The sequence below is a fragment of the Oncorhynchus keta genome, unplaced genomic scaffold (genome assembly GCF_023373465.1).
Source record: "Oncorhynchus keta strain PuntledgeMale-10-30-2019 unplaced genomic scaffold, Oket_V2 Un_contig_4841_pilon_pilon, whole genome shotgun sequence".
Lineage (NCBI taxonomy): Eukaryota > Metazoa > Chordata > Actinopteri > Salmoniformes > Salmonidae > Oncorhynchus > Oncorhynchus keta.
The window spans coordinates 510-23,376 of NW_026287989.1; the positions used below are offsets into that span (position 1 = coordinate 510).

The following is a 22,867-nucleotide window of genomic DNA, read 5'->3' on the forward strand; positions in this document are numbered from 1 at the left end:
ATGACTCCACACAGTTACCCTGAACCTTACAGTATAGTACATGACTCCACATAGTTACCACTGAACCTTACAGTATAGTACATGACTCCACACAGTTACCCCTGAACCTTACAGTATAGTACATGACTCCACACAGTTACCCCTGAACCTTACAGTATAGTACATGACTCCACATAGTTACCACTGAACCTTACAGTATAGTACATGACTCCACATAGTTACCCCTGAACCTTACAGTATAGTACATGACTCCACACAGTTACCCCTGAACCTTACAGTATAGTACATGACTCCACATAGTTACCACTGAACCTTACAGTATAGTACATGACTCCACACAGTTACCCCTGAACCTTACAGTATAGTACATGACTCCACATAGTTACCCCTGAACCTTACAGTATAGTACATGATCCACACAGACTGAACCTTACAGTATAGTACATGACTCCACATAGTTACCCCTGAACCTTACAGTATAGTACATGACTCCACACAGTTACCCCTGAACCTTACAGTATAGTACATGACTCCACATAGTTACCACTGAACCTTACAGTACAGTATAGTACATGACTCCACACAGTTACCCCTGAACCTCACAGTATAGTACATGACTCCACACAGTTACCACTGAACCTTACAGTATAGTACATGACTCCACATAGTTACCCCTGAACCTTACAGTAGAGTAAATGACTCCACACAGTTACCCCTGAACCTTACAGTATAGTACATGACTCCACATAGTTACCCCTGAACCTTACAGTATAGTACATGACTCCACACAGTTACCCCAGAACCTTACAGTATAGTACATGACTCCACATAGTTACCCCTGAACCTTACAGTATAGTACATGACTCCACATAGTTACCACTGAACCTTACAGTATAGAACCTTACAGTATACATGACCACACAGTTACCCCTGAACCTACAGTATAGTACATGACTCCACATAGTTACCACTGAACCTTACAGTATAGTACATGACTCCACACAGTTACCCCTGAACCTTACAGTATAGTACATGACTCCACATAGTTACCCCTGAACCTTACAGTATAGTACATGACTCCACATAGTTACCCCTGAACCTTACAGTATAGTACATGACTCCACACAGTTACCACTGAACCTTACAGTATAGTACATGACTCCACACAGTTACCCCTGAACCTTACAGTATAGTACATGACTCCACACAGTTACCCCTGAACCTTACAGTATAGTACATGACTCCACACAGTTACCCCTGAACCTTACAGTATAGTACATGACTCCACATAGTTACCCCTGAACCTTACAGTATAGTACATGACTCCACACAGTTACCCCTGAACCTTACAGTATAGTACATGACTCCACACAGTTACCCCTGAACCTTACAGTATAGTACATGACTCCACATAGTTACCACTGAACCTTACAGTATAGTACATGACTCCACATAGTTACCCCTGAACCTTACAGTATAGTACATGACTCCACACAGTTACCACTGAACCTTACAGTATAGTACATGACTCCACACAGTTACCCCTGAACCTTACAGTATAGTACATGACTCCACATAGTTACCCCTGAACCTTACAGTATAGTACATGACTCCACACAGTTACCCCTGAACCTTACAGTATAGTACATGACTCCACATAGTTACCACTGAACCTTACAGTATAGTACATGACTCCACATAGTTACCCCTGAACCTTACAGTATAGTACATGACTCCACACAGTTACCCCTGAACCTTACAGTATAGTACATGACTCCACATAGTTACCCCTGAACCTTACAGTATAGTACATGACTCCACATAGTTACCACTGAACCTTACAGTATAGTACATGACTCCACATAGTTACCCCTGAACCTTACAGTATAGTACATGACTCCACACAGTTACCCCTGAACCTTACAGTATAGTACATGACTCCACATAGTTACCACTGAACCTTACAGTATAGTACATGACTCCACACAGTTACCCCTGAACCTTACAGTATAGTACATGACTCCACATAGTTACCCCTGAACCTTACAGTATAGTACATGACTCCACACAGTTACCCCTGAACCTTACAGTATAGTACATGACTCCACACAGTTACCACTGAACCTTACAGTATAGTACATGACTCCACACAGTTACCCCTGAACCTTACAGTATAGTACATGACTCCACACAGTTACCCCTGAACCTTACAGTATAGTACATGACTCCACATAGTTACCACTGAACCTTACAGTATAGTACATGACTCCACACAGTTACCCCTGAACCTTACAGTATAGTACATGACTCCACACAGTTCCACTGACTCTTACACAAGACAGAGATGTGTGCAGGTACAGGCGAGACATGGCCGCTGAACCACTGTCGTCCTGGGCAACATGATTGCGTACATCACCTTCGGCGGCTAGTCTGAATTTATGAGACACATGCCTGTTTCTGCATGACTTGTTTGATTGCATTCTCTGGTTTGTGGCTTCGCTGGCAAGGCCGTAAAACCTCACACCTGCAGAGTTGTAAAGGACTGAACTGTGGGTGGAGGGAAGAAAATGAGAAACCAGGTGAACTGAGGCTCTCTCTCTCACTCTCACACACACACACACACACACACACACACACACACACAGACACACACACACACACACACACACACACACACACACACACACACACACACACACACACACTTAAAGGGAATTTCCATCACACACACACACACACACACACACACACACACACACACACACACACACACACACACACAAAGAGAGATATCACAACCCATCTCCTTAAAGGGAATTTCCATCAGGCAGCAACCCCACCCTACCTATTCCATACATAATGTCTTTATCAAACAGTCTCCATTTACTCCCATGTGTGGTTACAAATGATCTCCTGTAGCAATAACACAATAAGTGTTGTCTGCTATCTATGTTAGCCTGCTTTTTTTCCACTTGGCCTGACACAATCGTGGCATTTATCAGTGTAATTGCATGAGTCGAAAGCACTGACGTTGTCTATTAGGCAGCTCTCCATCCTGTTAAGAGCAGAGAGGCTTTCAATGTATGGCCCTGGTGGCAGGAGTGGACTCAGCACAATTACATGGCTAGTGGAGAGATGGAGGGTTCCTGATGCTGATCATGTTGATCTCTTGACCAGCCAGGCACTCCCAACAAATAGAGAGAGAGAGAGATGGAGGGTTCCTGATGCTGATCATGTTGATCTCTGGACCAGCCAGGCACTACCAACAAATAGAGAGAGAGAGAGATGGAGGGTTCCTGATGTTGATCTCTGGACCAGCCAGGCACTCCCAACAAATAGAGAGAGAGAGATGGAGGGTTCCTGATGCTGATCATGTTGATCTCTGGACCAGCCAGGCACTCCCAACAAATAGAGAGAGAGAGAGATGGAGGGTTCCTGATGCTGATCATGTTGATCTCTGGACCAGCCAGGCACTCCCAACAAATAGAGAGAGAGAGAGATGGAGGGTTCCTGATGCTGATCATGTTGATCTCTGGACCAGCCAGGCACTCCCAACAAATAGAGATGGAGATGCTGAGATGGAGGGTTCCTGATGCTGATCATGTTGATCTCTGGACCAGCCAGGCACTCCCAACAAATAGAGAGAGAGAGAGATGGAGGGTTCCTGATGCTGATCATGTTGATCTCTGGACCAGCCAGGCACTCCCAACAAATAGAGAGCGAGAGAGATGGAGGGTTCCTGATGCTGATCATGTTGATCTCTGGACCAGCCAGGCACTCCCAACAAATAGAGAGAGAGAGAGATGGAGGGTTCCTGGTGCTGATCATGTTGATCTCTGGACCAGCCAGGCACTCCCAACAAATAGAGAGAGAGAGAGATGGAGGGTTCCTGATGCTGATCATGTTGATCTCTGGACCAGCCAGGCACTTCCAACAAATAGAGAGACAGAGAGATGGAGGGTTCCTGATGCTGATCATGTTGATCTCTGGACCAGCCAGGCACTTCCAACAAATAGAGAGACAGAGAGATGGAGGATTCCTGATGTTGATCTCTGGACCAGCCAGGCACTCCCAACAAATAGAGAGAGAGAGAGATGGAGGGTTCCTGATGCTGATCATGTTGATCTCTGGACCAGCCAGGCACTACCAACAAATAGAGAGAGAGAGAGATGGAGGGTTCCTGATGCTGATCATGTTGATCTCTGGACCAGCCAGGCACTACCAACAAATAGAGAGAGAGAGAGATGGAGGGTTCCTGATGCTGATCATGTTGATCTCTGGACCAGCCAGGCACTTCCAACAAATAGAGAGACAGAGAGATGGAGGGTTCCTGATGCTGATCATGTTGATCTCTGGACCAGCCAGGCACTCCCAACAAATAGAGAGAGAGAGAGATGGAGGGTTCCTGATGCTGATCATGTTGATCTCTGGACCAGCCAGGCACTACCAACAAATAGAGAGAGAGAGAGATGGAGGGTTCCTGATGCTGATCATGTTGATCTCTGGACCAGCCAGGCACTACCAACAAATGGACCAGCCAGAGAGAGAGAGATGGAGGGTTCCTGATGCTGATCATGTTGATCTCTGGACCAGCCAGGCACTACCAACAAATAGAGAGAGAGAGAGAGATGGAGGGTTCCTGATGCTGATCATGTTGATCTCTGGACCAGCCAGGCACTTCCAACAAATAGAGAGACAGAGAGATGGAGGGTTCCTGATGCTGATCATGTTGATCTCTGGACCAGCCAGGCACTCCCAACAAATAGAGAGAGAGAGAGATGGAGGGTTCCTGATGCTGATCATGTTGATCTCTGGACCAGCCAGGCACTCCCAACAAATAGAGAGAGAGAGAGATGGAGGGTTCCTGATGCTGATCATGTTGATCTCTGGGCCAGCCAGGCACTTCCAACAAATAGAGAGAGAGAGAGATGGAGGGTTCCTGATGCTGATCATGTTGATCTCTGGACCAGCCAGGCACTTCCAACAAATAGAGAGAGAGAGAGATGGAGGGTTCCTGATGCTGATCATGTTGATCTCTGGACCAGCCAGGCACTACCAACAAATAGAGAGAGAGAGAGATGGAGGGTTCCTGATGCTGATCATGTTGATCTCTGGACCAGCCAGGCACTCCCAACAAAGAGAGGGAACAAAGTGAAGCAGAGGTTAATCATTTTATTTACTTGCAGCAATGGATTTCTTTTTCGTCCCCCTCTCTTTCTCTCCCTCTCTTTCTCTCCCTCTCTTTCTCTACCCTCTCTCTCCTTTCTTTACCAGGCAGGGCAGTGAGTGGGCTGAGGAGGGAGGGCTGAGCCAGGGGGAAATCGATGGGGAGCGCATTACAGTAAAACGTATTGATTAGGAGAGACCTGCGAGCACCGTGTCGGTCGCGGAGATGGTGGAATGATGCAATGCTTAAAGGAATTTATCCTTTGACTTTTACATTAACCTTTTATTGACTGCTTTGCCTGTCCATAATTAACACTCACTTTAGCTAAAGTGGTTAGTTTGAGCAGAGCAGTGTGGGGCCGGAGCCTGGCTCCTATGGTGAGCTTCTCCGCCAGCTAGAGCCCTATAGCCCCCTCCTTGCCACAGACACTGCAGCCCAAATGGCATCCTATTCACTATTTAGTGCACTACTTTGAACCAGGGCTAAAGGACTCTGATCAAAAGTAGTGCACTATATGAGGAATAGGGTGCCTTTTAGGAGGCAGGCAGACAGAACAGTTCAAGTGCAGTGTGTGGCTGCACTATGGAAGGCCTCTGTGGAATAAAAGGCGATAGAAGCTCAGATTCCTTTCACATTAGCATACTATTTGAGCAGGCCTGCCGGGCTATAGGGTTTCAGGGCAAATTGAAATGAGTGATTCTATTGCCAATCTCTCCTGAGCGAGTGGGCGAGAGAGCACCAGATGGAATAGTTAGCCCATATCTGTCTAGGGTTAATCCGTTGGAACACTGTAGACTCACAAACACACTCCTAGTCCTCTAGCTCTGCCTCTCTTTCTCCATCCCGCTCTCCCTCCTCTTTGTCTTTGACCTTACCTTTAAGGTGCTGTTTTCCCAGGGGAAAGTGGTGATTTGTGAGAATGTATATAGTGCTGTGGCTCACAATGCATTTCTATGAGAGTTTAAGGTACCAGACTAGATATTGCATTTTTTCATTCCATTTTAGCGGTTAAGTGAAGGTGTGGTATTTGCAGCTATTGGATGGAGGTGGTGGGTTGAATGTCCTTGCCTCTATTATATTTGACACAACTCTCATCCTCATAACTACTGCATCTCTGGTTAAACAGACCTCTCCATTCCAGTTTAATACGGTTAGATTCTCTGTCAGATGAGTACAGTATTACCACATAATGAACTTCACCACATATATTTACATGGTCCATCTTCATATCCTCGTTCAGGACAGCCGAAAAGAGGCCAGTGTTTTCTATTGTACCAGTCTAACATGAATAGTTCATTCACTCTCAAACTCAAACGGCACTGTGTTCCCATGGCCTTTGGTGTCGGTCTGCTGATGTCAGCAGAACGTGAGCGTGTGAGGCGTACCTCTATTCTCTCTGCGCCTGTGTCTCTTTTCATCCAGTTCTATATTTATGCCTGGCGTGTCTGTCGTCCTCTCTCTGAAGTGGCGCTTCCTGTAATTCTGCCCCTAAATAAATCATGAGAACATTTAGACCCATGTCTCGTCGCACAGCCCCAAGGTCAGCTGATCCTATTATTTATCAAGTCATCTGCTACATAATGGTGCTTAGAGCATGTTAACACATTCTATTATCAGGCCCCTGATCTGAGGCCTGGAAGATATATGTGGATGGTGTATGTTAATACCGTCCTCTTGGTGTAATGCACTACCTATCAGAGGGTTAGACCACAGCTGAATGGTACCACTTAGCTGAACAGCTACTCCAGCATTAAGTGGCCCTTGGTTGAAATATAGAACGGCCAATTGAGGCAGGGATGGCCTGGACTGCCTGGTCCCTGGCCACATTAACGACCTCCACGTCACATCCATAACACACACCTCCCTGTTAGGGACCCTAGAGACTGTAGGGGGTGGGGAGGCAGGGGGAAGCAGGATGCCTGGGGTAGGGATGGGGAGGTAGGGTGTCAGGGAGTCAGACACCAACCAGCTTCTTTTTCAGAAGCAGGAGGAGGAGGACATAGTGAAGTAAGGAGTAACTGTGACCACAACCCCTCACCACCCCATCCCCTCCTTCACTTCCAGGTCAGGGGTCAGCCTCATCTATCACTATGGAAGACAGATTTACATTGATAGTCCAGACTGCCACCAAGTCACCTGTGTAAATACAATACTGATTCCTACTGAGACGTCTCATACCGTGGTGCTTTGGTATCCATTTTAATCCAACAGACTCAGTGGTGGAAACAGTAGAAGTCATAATCAATTAATCATATAATGTAGAGACTGTAGAAACACCATGTAATAACATCAGAGGGCTGTTTCTCTATCTGTCTCTTGTTCTGACTGGATGAAAGGAGAGAGAGGGCTGTTTCTCTATCTGTCTCTTGTTCTGACTGGATGAAAGGAGAGGGCTTGTCAGAGAAACAATCTGGCTGTGTGAAAATGACTGGAGCATTAATCACTGAGGATACTGTTGCTTTGTCATCATATTGACGGTTTAAACCACAACACACAGATCACACACCCATGTAGGGCTACTTACAAAACATTCCTGACTCATTAGGTCACACACACACACCCTGCAGGGTCTAATAGGGACCAGTCTATTGGAAGTCATAAAGAGAACAGGAGAGGAAACACAAGCCCACTGCCTCCTGGTCAAACACACATTGGTCCTCCCTGTGTGTTTACAGAAAACACACTCCACACTCACCCAACATTTACCTCCTGTTATTGTGTGATCTGCTCAAACTCACTATCAGTCAGATACAGATCTCATTTTCTTTGTTATACCGTGAACCACCACTGTTGATTTACATTGCTTCTGTGTAACAATGTGTAATGATGGTGGCGTCTGTATAGGAGGTGATTTATGTCCAGAGGAGTGTCTGACCTGTCCTGTTATTTCCTGTCCTTGTCTGTTCCTTCAGGTGCCATTCCAGCCTGGCCCAGACCCTGCCCCCAGAAGAGGCCCCCGTGGACCGGCCGTTTTGGGCCGACGGTGACCCCAGCATGCCTCTGCCCTTTGACTTGGCTGACATCATCAACAGGGTGGAGTCACTCCTCTGGAGGTCAGTCGCAGACACACATAAGCGGACACACACACACACACACACACTTAAATAACTCACTTATATGAGTCTGCATACCTCCCTGTAGCTCTTTGATTGTCCTGTCACCATACAACAATACTTAACCATCTCCTTCATAGACCTACGTGGTGTTGCCACCACCCTCTCTTCTGTAACTGCTGCCTCTCTGGTCAGCAGTTATCTTCCTTAGTCAGAAATACAGTTGAACTATCCCATCCTGTTGGCATTTAAACTCAGCAGACATTACTCTGCAGTACATTGGCCTTTTCAGAGCCACCATGGCTCTCTGATTGGCTCATTAGATGTTTCCCAAATGGCACCCTATTCCCCATGTAGCGCGCTCCATTTGACCTGATACTTATGGGCCCTGGTCCAGAGTAGCCCACTATAAGGGTAGTAGGGTGCCATTTGGAATGCAGACTTTGGCTCCTTCAGTCTGTGTGTTAATTACAGTGTGTGGCCGGGTCCCGGCCCTGCCTGCACTCTGACATCTCAATGACTTGTTGTCATACAGACGGAGTGAGTGACTGGATGGGCTGTGAATAGATGGATGGAGGAATGACTGGGCTTGTGTTTTCTTTCCTCCTGTCAGGATGTGACGGATGGGACACAAAGTAAAGAGAAGGAGAAAGAGAGCGAGAGAGTCACCCCGTCATCTGAACAGCCTCTATCGTGAGGACAGACGACAGAGGAGGAGAACAGGACCTACCAACTCCTGATGGTGTCAACGTCCTCCAATGGGGGTACACTTCCCCAGCCCAGCCCACCCTGGACCCCTCCCAACCCTGTACCTCGCCCCACACTGCCCAAACCAGTCTCATCTAGCTTTGCTTGGATTGACTCAACATGGCTGCAACATGAGGATGGAACCCTGAGTAGTGCTTTGCTAACATGCTATAGCTGGTATTGGAACTAGTCTCACAATGGTAACGTGGATAACCTGCAGAATTCAAACTGAATGTGTAGGAATGTATTATTTCAATGAATGTTCTGTTTCTTTTCTACATTTAACCAGCTTTGTGTATGGATATGACAAATAGTCATACAGATGTAGGATCTTAATTTTACCAGACATTTTTGTAGGGGTTGAAATTTCCTGCAACAACAGGGTGATCAAATTAAAATCCTATATCTGTAGTACATTTATACTTTCTGTTTCTAACTCAATGTTGCTCTAATTATACTGTTGTATCCTAATGTCCATTCACTTCCTGTATTTCACAACTTTCTTGTTCAGAATCTCCCAGGGCATGACTTTGTGTTACTAAGATGTGACTGACTCTGTGTGTGTGTGTGTGTGTGTGTGTGTGTGTGTGTGTGTGTGTGTGTGTGTGTGTGTGTGTGTGTGTGTGTGTGTGTGTGTGTGTGTGTGTGTGTGTGTGTGTGTGTGTGTGTGTGTGTGTGTGTGGTTGAATGTGTGTGTGGTTGAATGTGTGCCACTGCAGTATTTACAGTATGTGATATTGTATATGTGTGAAGCAGTATGATAGGGATAGGGCCTGTAGCAGGGCTGGGAGATGTTTGTGTTAGAGAGGAAAGGACATGAGAATCTAGTAGGCAGGTCTCTGTCTGCAGGCATGTCTCTAGTCTGCTCTGTAGGGCTGAAAGGCAGCCCAGGCAGACAGCTACTGTAGGGCTGAAAGGCATCCCATACAGACAGCTACTGTAGGACTGAAAGGCAGCCCAGACAGACAGCTGCTGTAGGACTGAAAGGCAGCCCAGACAGACAGCTACTGTAGGGCTAAAAGGCAGCCCAGACAGACAGCTACTGTAGGGCTGAAAGGCAGCCCAGACAGACAGCTACTGTAGGGCTAAAAGGCAGCCCAGACAGACAGCTACTGTAGGGCTAAAAGGCAGCCCAGACAGACAGCTACTGTAGGACTGAAAGGCAGCCCAGACAGACAGCTGCTGTAGGACTGAAAGGCAGCCCAGACAGACAGCTACTGTAGGGCTGAAAGGCAGCCCAGACAGACAGCTACTGTAGGGCTGAAAGGCATCCCAGACAGACAGCTACTGTAGGGCTGAAAGGCAGCCCAGACAGACAGCTACTGTAGGGCTGAAAGGCATCCCAGACAGACAGCTACTGTAGGACTGAAAGGCAGCCCAGACAGACAGCTACTGTAGGGCTGAAAGGCATCCCAGACAGACAGCTACTGTAGGACTGAAAGGCAGCCCAGGCAGACAGCTACTGTAGGGCTGAAAGGCATCCCAGACAGACAGCTACTGTAGGACTGAAAGGCAGCCCAGGCAGACAGCTACTGTAGGGCTGAAAGGCAGCCCAGGGAGACAGCTACTGTAGGGCTGAAAGGCATCCCAGGGAGACAGCTACTGTAGGGCTGAAAGGCATCCCAGGCAGATAGCTACTGTAGGGCTGAAAGGCAGCCCAGGCAGACAGCTACTGTAGGGCTGAAAGTCAGCCCAGGCAGACAGCTACTGTAGGGCTGAAAGGCAGCCCAGACAGACAGCTACTGTAGGGCTGAAAGGCAGCCCAGGCAGACAGCTACTGTAGGGCTGAAAGGCAGCCCAGGCAGACAGCTACTGTAGGACTGAAAGGCAGCCCAGGCAGACAGCTACTGTAGGGCTGAAAGGCATCCCAGACAGACAGCTACTGTAGGGCTGAAAGGCAGCCCAGACAGACAGCTACTGTAGGGCTGAAAGGCAGCCCAGGCAGACAGCTACTATAATGTGTGGCTGATAGAAGGATCCCCATCCCAACTGCCACTCTGTCTTCATAATTGCAGCTGTTCAATGGCTTTTAATTAGTCTTAAAGCGTGTAGAGCACCACTTTCCCTGTATCGCTGCAGGCCAGAAACTCAGATCCACGGCTTCTGACAAAACCAACCAGGAAAGAGAAGCTATGGGTGGAAATGTGATGGTTGTCAAAGCCAAGCAGAGCAGCCTTCTTTTTATTTCTTAGTAACACTTTATTTCAGGGATCATCAACTAGATTCAGCCACGGGACGAATTACAAATCATTTGTAGACTGCAAATTTACCCCGAGAAGCCCAAACATATATAATATTTGACGAAAACGTCATGATTTCGAACCTTGCTTACATTTGTACACGATTAATTGTCTCTCTATTATGCGTGGGAATACTTGGGAATTATAGAAAAGTTATTATTTTATTTCTTTTTTTTGCTAAGAAAACCTGGGTGCGAAATAAAACCAACGCCGGCTACCAGTTGGGCAGCTGCTTTCTTTGACCTGGCCACCATAATGCCTTTATAACAATGTTGTAAACATGTCATAACGCTTCATAGCTTGTGTCATTGTGATAACTGAAGCTTTATGGCATGTGTTGACAAGTTATGACTCGTGGTATGAAGCTTTATAACATGGTCAGGACATTTTTATGAAGGTTATGAAGAGATCATGGTGTTTAGTTCAAATGAAGTCTTACCAATTTCTTTATATATCTATCTATATCAACAGGAAGTAGAACTGATATATAGTGTTAAAAATGTTTTTCCAATTACAAATGTTAACGGTTGGCAAAATGTTGTTCTCTTGCTTAATCTTTTTGTATGTTGACTGAGGTTGAGATTGTAGACTGGCTGTATTGTTGAGTTGAACAACTATGTGCTCTCTGTTTCACAGCTCAGCTTGTCTGTCTGAAGCTTTAGGAAGGCAGTAAATAAACCAAGACAGTGTTTTATGACCCTCTCTGTGTGGTGCTTTCTGTTGTGTCCAAGACTCCTTCCTGCATCATGTTCATCATCACACTGTATCCCACTTTGGCCTCGCTGTGTGTCTGTGCGTGCGTGTGTCCGTGTGTGTATTTGTGTGTGTGCCTGTGCTTTTGTGTGTGCATGTACATTTACACAACTACTCATTTCATTTACCAGGCTGTGTGAGAAGGCTAAGCGTGTTTTACCTTTTCCTAGAGTGTGTTTGAGCAGTGAATTGAGACTCATTTGTCAGGTGAGTGTGAGTTACAGTTCTCTGGCCTGCATGCCCTGTCACCACCTGGCCTCTCTCTCTCCCTGCCAGATAGATGGGATGCCCTGTCACCACCTGGTCTCTCTCTCTCCCTGCCAGATAGATGGGATGCCCTGTCACCACCTGGTCTCTCTCTCTCCCTGCCAGATAGATGGGATGCCCTGTCACTACCTGGCCTCTCTCTCTCCCTGCCAGATAGATGGGATGCCCTGTCACCACCTGGTCTCTCTCTCTCCCTGCCAGATAGATGGGATGCCCTGTCACCACCTGGTCTCTCTCTCTCCCTGCCAGATAGATGGGATGCCCTGTCACCACCTGGTCTCTCTCTCTCCCTGCCAGATAGATGGGATGCCCTGTCACTACCTGGCCTCTCTCTCTCCCTGCCAGATAGATGGGATGCCCTGTCACCACCTGGTCTCTCTCTCTCCCTGCCAGATAGATGGGATGCCCTGTCACCACCTGGCCTCTCTCTCTCCCTGCCAGATAGATGGGATGCCCTGTCACCACCTGGTCTCTCTCTCTCCCTGCCAGATAGATGGGATGCCCTGTCACTACCTGGCCTCTCTCTCTCCCTGCCAGATAGATGGGATGTCCTGTCACCACCTGGCCTCTCTCTCTCCCTGCCAGATAGATGGGATGCCCTGTCACCACCTGGCCTCTCTCTCTCCCTGCCAGATAGATGGGATGCCCTGTCTCCACCTGGCCTCTCTCTCTCCCTGCCAGATAGATGGGATGCCCTGTCACCACCTGGCCTCTCTCTCTCCCTGCCAGATAGATGGGATGCCCTGTCACTACCTGGCCTCTCTCTCTCCCTGCCAGATAGATGGGATGCCCTGTCACTACCTGGCCTCTCTCTCCCTGCCAGATAGATGGGACGCCCTGTCACCACCTGGCCTCTCTCTCTCCCTGCCAGATAGATGGGATGCCCTGTCACCACCTGGTCTCTCTCTCTCCCTGCCAGATAGATGGGATGCCCTGTCACTACCTGGCCTCTCTCTCTCCCTGCCAGATAGATGGGATGTCCTGTCACCACCTGGCCTCTCTCTCTCCCTGCCAGATAGATGGGATGCCCTGTCAGCACCTGGCCTCTCTCTCTCCCTGCCAGATAGATGGGATGCCCTGTCACTACCTGGCCTCTCTCTCCCTGCCAGATAGATGGGATGCCCTGTCACCACTTGGCCTCTCTCTCTCCCTGCCAGATAGATGGGATGCCCTGTCACCACCTGGCCTCTCTCTCTCCCTGCCAGATAGATGGGATGCCCTGTCACCACCTGGTCTCTCTCTCTCCCTGCCAGATAGATGGGATGCCCTGTCACCACCTGGTCTCTCTCTCTCCCTGCCAGATAGATGGGATGCCCTGTCACTACCTAGCCTCTCTCTCTCCCTGCCAGATAGATGGGATGCCCTGTCACCACCTGGTCTCTCTCTCTCCCTGCCAGATAGATGGGATGCCCTGTCACCACCTGGTCTCTCTCTCTCCCTGCCAGATAGATGGGATGCCCTGTCACCACCTGGTCTCTCTCTCTCCCTGCCAGATAGATGGGATGCCCTGTCACTACCTAGCCTCTCTCTCTCCCTGCCAGATAGATGGGATGCCCTGTCACCACCTGGTCTCTCTCTCTCCCTGCCAGATAGATGGGATGCCCTGTCACCACCTCTCTCTCCCTGCCAGATAGATGGGATGCCCTGTCACCACCTGGTCTCTCTCTCTCCCTGCCAGATAGATGGGATGCCCTGTCACTACCTGGCCTCTCTCTCCCTGCCAGATAGATGGGATGTCCTGTCACCACCTGGCCTCTCTCTCCCTGCCAGATAGATGGGATGCCCTGTCACCACCTGGCCTCTCTCTCTCCCTGCCAGATAGATGGGATGCCCTGTCTCCACCTGGCCTCTCTCCCTGCCAGATAGATGGGATGCCCTGTCACCACCTGGCCTCTCTCTCTCCCTGCCAGATAGATGGGATGCCCTGTCACTACCTGGCCTCTCTCTCTCCCTGCCAGATAGATGGGATGCCCTGTCACTACCTGGCCTCTCTCTCCCTGCCAGATAGATGGGACGCCCTGTCACCACCTGGCCTCTCTCTCTCCCTGCCAGATAGATGGGACGCCCTGTCACCACCTGGTCTCTCTCTCTCCCTGCCAGATAGATGGGATGCCCTGTCACTACCTGGCTCTCTCTCTCCCTGCCAGATAGATGGGATGTCCTGTCACCACCTGGCCTCTCTCTCCCTGCCAGATAGATGGGATGCCCTGTCAGCACCTGGCCTCTCTCTCCCTGCCAGATAGATGGGATGCCCTGTCACTACCTGGCCTCTCTCTCTCCCTGCCAGATAGATGGGATGTCCTGTCACCACCTGGCCTCTCTCTCTCCCTGCCAGATAGATGGGATGCCCTGTCACCACCTTGCCTCTCTCTCTCCCTGCCAGATAGATGGGATGCCCTGTCACTACCTGGCCTCTCTCTCTCCCTGCCAGATAGATGGGACGCCCTGTCACTACCTGGCCTCTCTCTCTCCCTGCCAGATAGATGGGACGCCCTGTCACCACCTGGCCTCTCTCTCCCTGCCAGATAGATGGGATGCCCTGTCACCACCTGGTCTCTCTTTCTCCCTGCCAGATAGATGGGATGCCCTGTCACCACCTGGCCTCTCTCTCTCCCTGCCAGATAGATGGGACGCCCTGTCACCACCTGGCCTCTCTCTCTCCCTGCCAGATAGATGGGATGCCCTGTCACTACCTGGCCTCTCTCTCTCCCTGCCAGATAGATGGGACGCCCTGTCACCACCTGGCCTCTCTCTCTCCCTGCCAGATAGATGGGATGCCCTGTCACCACCTTGCCTCTCTCTCTCCCTGCCAGATAGATGGGATGCCCTGTCACTACCTGGCCTCTCTCTCTCCCTGCCAGATAGATGGGATGTCCTGTCACCACCTGGCCTCTCTCTCTCCCTGCCAGATAGATGGGATGCTCTGTCACCACCTGGCCTCTCTCTCTCCCTGCCAGATAGATGGGATGCCCTGTCACTACCTGGCCTCTCTCTCTCCCTGCCAGATAGATGGGACGCCCTGTCACCACTTGGCCTCTCTCTCTCCCTGCCAGATAGATGGGATGCCCTGTCACCACCTGGTCTCTCTCTCTCCCTGCCAGATAGATGGGATGCCCTGTCACCACCTGGCCTCTCTCTCTCCCTGCCAGATAGATGGGACGCCCTGTCACCACCTGGCCTCTCTCTCTCCCTGCCAGATAGATGGGATGCCCTGTCACTACCTGGCCTCTCTCTCTCCCTGCCAGATAGATAGGATGCCCTGTCACCACCTGGCCTCTCTCTCTCCCTGCCAGATAGATGGGATGCCCTGTCACCACCTGGCCTCTCTCTCTCCCTGCCAGATAGATGGGATGCCCTGTCACTACCTTGCCTCTCTCTCTCCCTGCCAGATAGATGGGATGCCCTGTCACCACCTGGCCTCTCTCTCTCCCTGCCAGATAGATGGGATGCCCTGTCACCACCTGGCCTCTCTCTCCCTGCCAGATAGATGGGATGCCCTGTCACCACCTGGCCTCTCTCTCCCTGCCAGATAGATGGGATGCCCTGTCACCACCTGGCCTCTCTCTCTCCCTGCCAGATAGATGGGATGCCCTGTCACCACCTGGCCTCTCTCTCCCTGCCAGATAGATGGGATGCCCTGTCACCACCTGGCCTCTCTCTCTCCCTGCCAGATAGATGGGATGCCCTGTCACTACCTGGCCTCTCTCTCTCCCTGCCAGATAGATGGGATGCCCTGGCAGCCATCTGTACAAAGTCCTCTTATTTACTGGCCTATTTCACTGGCAAACAAATGAGCCCAAGTGTGTCTGCAGCACAACTAACCCCTGGGTTTCAGGCCACTCTGTCCATCGACTTACTCTGCCAGGCCGTCCGTCCCAGCCCTAGCCATGTCTCTGTAAAGCAGATAGACGGGCCATTCTGTCTGTCATACTCTCGCTTGCTCTCTCTACTATGATGTACTGTATGTGACTATATTTCTTAGACATTAAACGAGAAGAGTATTTCTTCTGTGTATTTATTTCATTTAGTCATGAACACAGTCAATAAAAGTTCATATTTGGAAGGGTAGTTATAATTGGAACGAGGTGTCTCTATAGCCAAATGTAAGGGCTGCTGTTTCACACTACAGGTGTGTAGAAATTACTTTTTTAACTGAATAATTACTCATAAAATAATAATTCACCCCTATGCAGGTTTATAGGCCTCTCCCGCCAGGAAGGGCCTGCTGGGTTGACACAGTCAGTTGAAGCCACAAGCCCAGCCAAGCTGAGGAAAGAGTCTACTGTAGCTAAGTTACAACCATGGAGACCTGCTATACCCAGCACTACCCAACTACCTAATGCACACTCTCAACCCTTAACCCTGGCCTAGATACAGCTAGCTCCGCCCACAACCGTAAGGCTCTCCAGAGGGTAGTGAGGTCTGCACAACGCATCACCGGGGGCAAACTACCTGCCATCCAGGACACCTACACCACCCGATGTCACAGGAAGGCCATAAAGACCATAAAGATCATCAAGGACAGCAACCACCCGAGCCACTGCCTGTTCATCCCGCTATCATCCAGAAGACGAGGTCAGTACAGGTGCATCAAAGCTGGGACCGGGAGACTGAAAAACAGCTTCTATCTCAAGGCCATCAGACTGTTGAACAGCCACCACTAACATTGAGTGGCTCCTGCCAACACACTGACTCAACTCCAGCCACTTTAATAATGGGAATTGATGGGAAATGATGTAAAATATATCACTAGACACTTAGACACTTTAAACAATGCTACCTAATATAATGTTCCCTACATTATTCATCTCATATGTATGCGTATATACTGTACTCTATATCATCGACTGCATCCTTATGTAATACATGTATCACTAGCCACTTTAACTATGCCACTTTGTTTACATACTCATCTCATATGTATATACTGTACTCAATACCATCTACTGTATCTTGCCAATGCCGCTCTGTACCATCACTCATTCATATATCTTTATGTACATATTCTTTATCCCCTTACACTTGTGTCTATAAGGTAGTAGTTTTGGAATTGTTAGCTAGATTACTTGTTGGTTATTACTGCATTGTCAGAACTAGAAGCACAAGCATTTCGCTACACTCGCACTAACATCTGCTAACCATGTGTATGTGACAAATACATTTGATTTGATTTGAGTGTAGTATTAAGGTTACCACCCATGTATAGTGATACCCACCACTTCAGTGGGATCTAACAATGACTCTATGTAGAAGAACAAAACACTAACATAATCATCCTCTCTCTGTCTCCATCTCTCTCTCTCTCACACCCCCTCCCTCCCTCCTGATCCAAGAGTGAACCGGCTGAATTAGTTGAGCAAACACGGCAGACTGATTGATTGATGTACATGGGGTTAGATGATGATGAAGTATGGCCATTGTTCTGTGTGTTTTCCCCTGTCCAACAGCCCCATAGGTCGGCCATGTTAACTACTTCCTGTAGTGGCTGAGTGACTGAGTGATGGATGGGCCTAGCTGGGTATATACTATCCCCCTGCCTGGCCGGGCCCCGGGGCTGCTGGGAAAAGGCCCCACTTGAAGAGACAATTACATTGTGCTAGAGGGGAGGCACAGGTATGCATTGTTCTGGCCAGGTCAGCAGGCAACAGACCAACCCAGCCTCAATTAAACCAACAACAGGTGGCAGGGAAGACAAAATAACCAGGTGTGTGTTGTGAAAAGTATCGGTTTGGGGTCATATCCCTTTCACATGTATTGTGTGTGTGTGTGTGTGTGTGTGGCCAGGGATTGGGTGAAAGGGTGGTTTGGAAGTGAGTGTTTGTGTGTGCGTGCACATGCGTCTGTATGCTGGTTGGGGGCCCTAGGCAGTAGTAATAGTAGGAGCAGTCAGGGGTAGATGGTATCACTACTCAGAGGTCTCTGTCAGCAGTGGGCTGGCCCATTATCATTTATCAATGACAGAGACCAGCACCGGTCAACACAACGACACAACATTGACTTATTGACCTATTCTAACTAATTGATGACATACTGTAAAATATAATGTTTTATTTGTACCATTATCATAGCTTTAAAAATTGCAGTGGTAAATGTGTCATGGTAAATTGTAGTGATTTCCAATTCAATAAATGATCTCTCTTCACCAGTATGTTCATGTACAAAACAGATCATGCTTTGTTTTCATCTCCATCAATCCTAATTCCTCATGGAGAAGATATTTCAACATCTTCACTGACTTTTGTTTGTTCTTCATCATCTGCCTTATCCATTCACTCTCTCATTCCCCCTCTCCTCTCCTGACTTGACTGATGAATGGGTTATAGTCTGTGACAATAGCTCCCCAGAGAAGCCCCTCCATGCTCCCATGCTAGGCCCAGAAGCATTAGACTACTGAGGAAGGTAGAGAAACAGGAGAGCCTCCACATGATCAGCACATAATACAGGTCCTGTTTCTCTCCTAATGGAATGAGGGGGCCAGTCAAAACCATAAGCCCTGTCTACCAGCTCATTAGCAGATAGGCCCCCTGTATGTACACACACACACACACACACACACACACACACACACACACACACACACACACACACACACACACACACACACACACACGTCTCTCTTCCACCCCTAGCAGTGTTACCAGCCTTGCAAGGCCCAACCAGGTCAGATGGGTTGCTGAATTCCAAAGCCTCTTTTCAAGCCTCTTTTCTCTCTCCAGCCTTGATTTTCACTAGTGGCTCTGAAGTCCTCTGACCCACTTTTTCCTCAACTCCCCGGCTGGGTCTTCAGTGGACATGTCCAGCCCTAGACCCCTTAGCTCCAGAGGCCTGCTGCTCCAAAACATTACCATTTCCATCACTCTGGTCACCACTCTTAGTCTTCAGCTTGACAAGCTTTTCCTCTTGGCTCTGCCTGTCTGAGGGCCTGGCCAGAGAGACCCCTCTACTTCCCTCTCGTCTCTCATTCAGATTCACAGCTTTTTTTTGAGCCCAGTTCCCCTGAGTTGGTTTGTAGCATTTGTGCTTATTTCTGTCTCACTTCCTTAGCGGCGTTAACTTAGTTAGCGGTGTTAGCCTAGTTGGCAGTGTTAGCTTAGTTAGCGGTGTTAGCTTAGTTAGCGGTGTTAGCCTAGTTAGCACTCTGCCATCCATATTAGTGGGATTAGAATGGCTCTATTTACTTATGCCAAGATAGCACAGCAAGGAGAAGCCAGGCATAATTGAGTCATCATCTACACTGAACAAAAATATAAACGCATGTAATGTAAAGTTTTGGTTCCATGTTTCTTGAACTGAAATTAAAAATCCCTGACATTTTCCATATGCACAAAAAGCTTATTTCTCTCAAATTTTGTGCACAAATCTGTTTACATCCCTGTTAGTGAGCATTTCTCATTTGCCAAGATAATCAGCATGATCATTACACAGGTGCACCTTGTGCTGGAGACAATAAAAGGCCACTTTCAAATGTGCGGTTTTGTCACATAACACAATGCCACAGATGTTTTTATTTTTTTAATTGAACCTTTATTTAACCAGGTAGGCAAGTTGAGAACAAGTTCTCATTTACAATTGCGACCTGGCCAAGATAAAGCAAAGAAGTTTGACACATACAACAACACAGAGTTACACATGGAGTAAAACAAACATACAGTCAATAATACAGTAGAAAAAGAAGTCTATATACAATGTGAGCAAATGAGGTGAGATAAGGGAGGTAAAGACAAAAAAAGGCCATGGTGGTGAAGTAAATACAATATAGCAAGTAAAACACTGGAATGGTAGATTTGAATGTGCGAAGTAGAAATGTGCGAAGTAGAAATAGAAATAATGGGGTGCAAAGGAGCTAAATAAATAAATAAATACAGGAAGGGAAGAGGTAGTTGTTTGGGCTAAATTATAGATGGGCAGTACAGGTGCAGTAATCTGTGAGCTGCTCTGACAGTTGGTGCGTGAGGGAGATATGTGTTTCCAGTTCCAGAGATTTTTGTAGTTCGTTCCAGTCATTGGCAGCAGAGAACAGGAAGGAGAGGCGACCAAAGGAAGAATTGGTTTTGGGGGTGACCAGAGAGATATACCTGCTGGAGCGCGTGCTACAGGTGGGTGCTGCTATGGTGACCAGTGAGCTGAGATAAGGGGGGACTTTACCTAGCAGGGTCTTGTAGATGACCTGGAGCCAGTTGGTTTGGCGACGAGTATGAAGTATGAAGCTTCCCTAAAAGCTGCATATCATGGGAGCTGTTCGATGCTAATGCAGAACGCCATAGGATGTTTTTGTGTTGGTTAAGGGCAGTCAGGTCTGGAGAGAACCAAGGGCTATATCTGTTCCTGGTTCTAAATTTCTTGAATGGGGCATGCTTATTTAAGGCATTTTTTTTAAATAACCAGGCATCCTCTACTGACGAGATGTCTCAAGTTTTGAGGGAGGGTGCAATTGGCTGACTGAATGAATGTCCACCAGAGTCGTTGCCAGATAATTAAATGTTCATTTCTCTACCATAAGCTGCCTCCAACGTCGTTTTGGAGAATTTGTCAGTACATCCAACAGGCCTCACAACCACATACCACATGTAACCACCCCAGCCCAGGACCTCCATATCTGGCTTCTTCACCTGCGGGATTGTCTGATGGGGGGTATTTGTGTCTGTAATAAAGGAGGAAGAGGCCAGTGACATCAAACAGGCATAGTAGATGAGATGTATACTGAACAAAAATATAAAAGCAACATGCAACAACATTCAATGTTTTTAATGAGTTGCAGTTCGTATAAGAAAATAAGTCAATTGAACTAAATTCATTAGGCCCTAATCTATGAATTTCACATGACTGGGCAGGGGTGCAGCCATGTGTGGGCCTGATGGGCTGGCCAGAGAGAGAGAGAAAACAGCCTTAGCCAAGCAATTCTCAGCCTCTTTTTAGATGAGAAAAAAGAAGCTAAAAGTGTTGTGAGTTTCTCCAGAGAGGACGGACTTGACGTGGTGGTTTAAAACTTAATCAGCCGGGTGGAATTAGCAGAGACAAGTCACTCTCTCTGCTGCTGCACCTCTCTTCTCTCTCACGGTCATCATGTTTAATGCATCTCCTGGACAGCGAACACAACGGGATGAAAGCTCCGGCTATTAGGCCAGCATGAAGATGTTTTGATAGGTGGCCCAGAGAGGGGGGTGAGAGGAGGGGGATGGTGTGATATATTCATAAGGAGAGACGCTCACCTTATCTGCTCCAACCTTGAAGAAGGGTGTGTGTGTGTGTGTGTGTGTGTGTGTGTGTGTGTGTGTGTGTGTGTGTGTGTGTGTGTGTGTGTGTGTGTGTGTGTGTGTGTGTGTGACAACACACACACACGCACAGAAACACACACACACCTTTCACACACACCTCTATGGTGACAACACCGGTGTCGCTTTTCGCTCTTGCTTTGATTGACAGGTCCTCAAATGAGTAGCTGTGGGCTCTGGCCCTTCAAATAACTGGGCCGTCAAATTACATCCAGAGGGCTGGCCGTCCTCCTCCGTCAGCAGGGGAGGTCTATTTATTTATCTGTTTATTTGCTTGGTTTAAATATTTGGTGGGGAAAATATTGAATTTTTGTCCCCCGGTCAGAGTGGCTCATATTTAGTTAATAAAGAACGGAGGTGGTTGTTTGCTCAAGAAAGTGCAGGATAGGAGACTTTATTTAAGGAAGTCCTTGGAGAGGATGAGGGGATGACCTTTCTCTCAGCCAGGTGATGCTGTGTACTCTGACTGCACTGAGCTTAGCCTAGCACTGCTGCTCTCTCTCTACCTATCTCTAGCTCTCTCTACCTATCTCTATGTCTCTCTACCTATCTCTATTTCTCTCTACCTATCTCTATTTCTCTCTACCTATCTCTATGTCTCTCTACCTATCTCTATTTTTCTCTCTACCTATCTCTCTCTACCTATCTATATCTCTCTCTACCTATCTCTATGTCTCTCTACCTATCTCTATGTCTCTCTACCTATCTCTATCTCTCTCTACCTATCTCTATCAATTCAATTCAATTCAAGGGCTTTATTGGCATGGGAAACGTGTTAATATTGCCAAAGCAAGTGAGGTAGATAATATATAAAGTGAATAAATAAAGTGAAATAAACAATAAAAATGAACAGTAAACATCACACATACAGAAGTTTCAAAACAATAAAGACATTACAAATGTCATATTATATATATATATATACAGTGTTTTAACAATGTACAAATGGTAAAGGACACATGATAAAATAAATAAGCATAGATATGGGTTGTATTTACAATGGTGTGTGTTCTTCACTGGTTGCCCTTTTCTCGTGGCAACAGGTCACAAATCTTGTGCTGTGATGGCACACTGTGGAATTTCACCCAGTACATATGGGAGTTTTTCAAAATTGGATTTGTTTTCGAATTCTTTGTGGATCTGTGTAATCTGAGGGAAATATGTCTCTCTAATATGGTCATACATTGGGCAGGACGTTAGGAAGTGCGGCTCAGTTTCCACCTCATTTTGTGGGCAGTGAACACATAGCCTGTCTTCTCTTGAAAGCCATGTCTGCCGACGGCGGCCTTTCTCAATTGCAAGGCTATGCTCACTGAGTCTGTACATAGTCAAAGCTTTCCTTAATTTTGGGTCAGTCACAGTGGTCAG

The 22,867-nt window shown here is 47.8% G+C and overlaps 1 long non-coding RNA gene across 1 annotated transcript; it reads left to right on the forward strand.

Annotated features, from left to right (window-relative positions):
• Positions 1-8,020: 8,020 nt before the first annotated feature.
• LOC127924971 (uncharacterized) lies at positions 8,021-11,909 on the forward strand. The gene is made up of 2 exons (XR_008119434.1): positions 8,021-8,220; positions 8,834-11,909. It is a non-coding gene; the product is annotated as an uncharacterized LOC127924971 (long non-coding RNA).
• Positions 11,910-22,867: the final 10,958 nt, after the last annotated feature.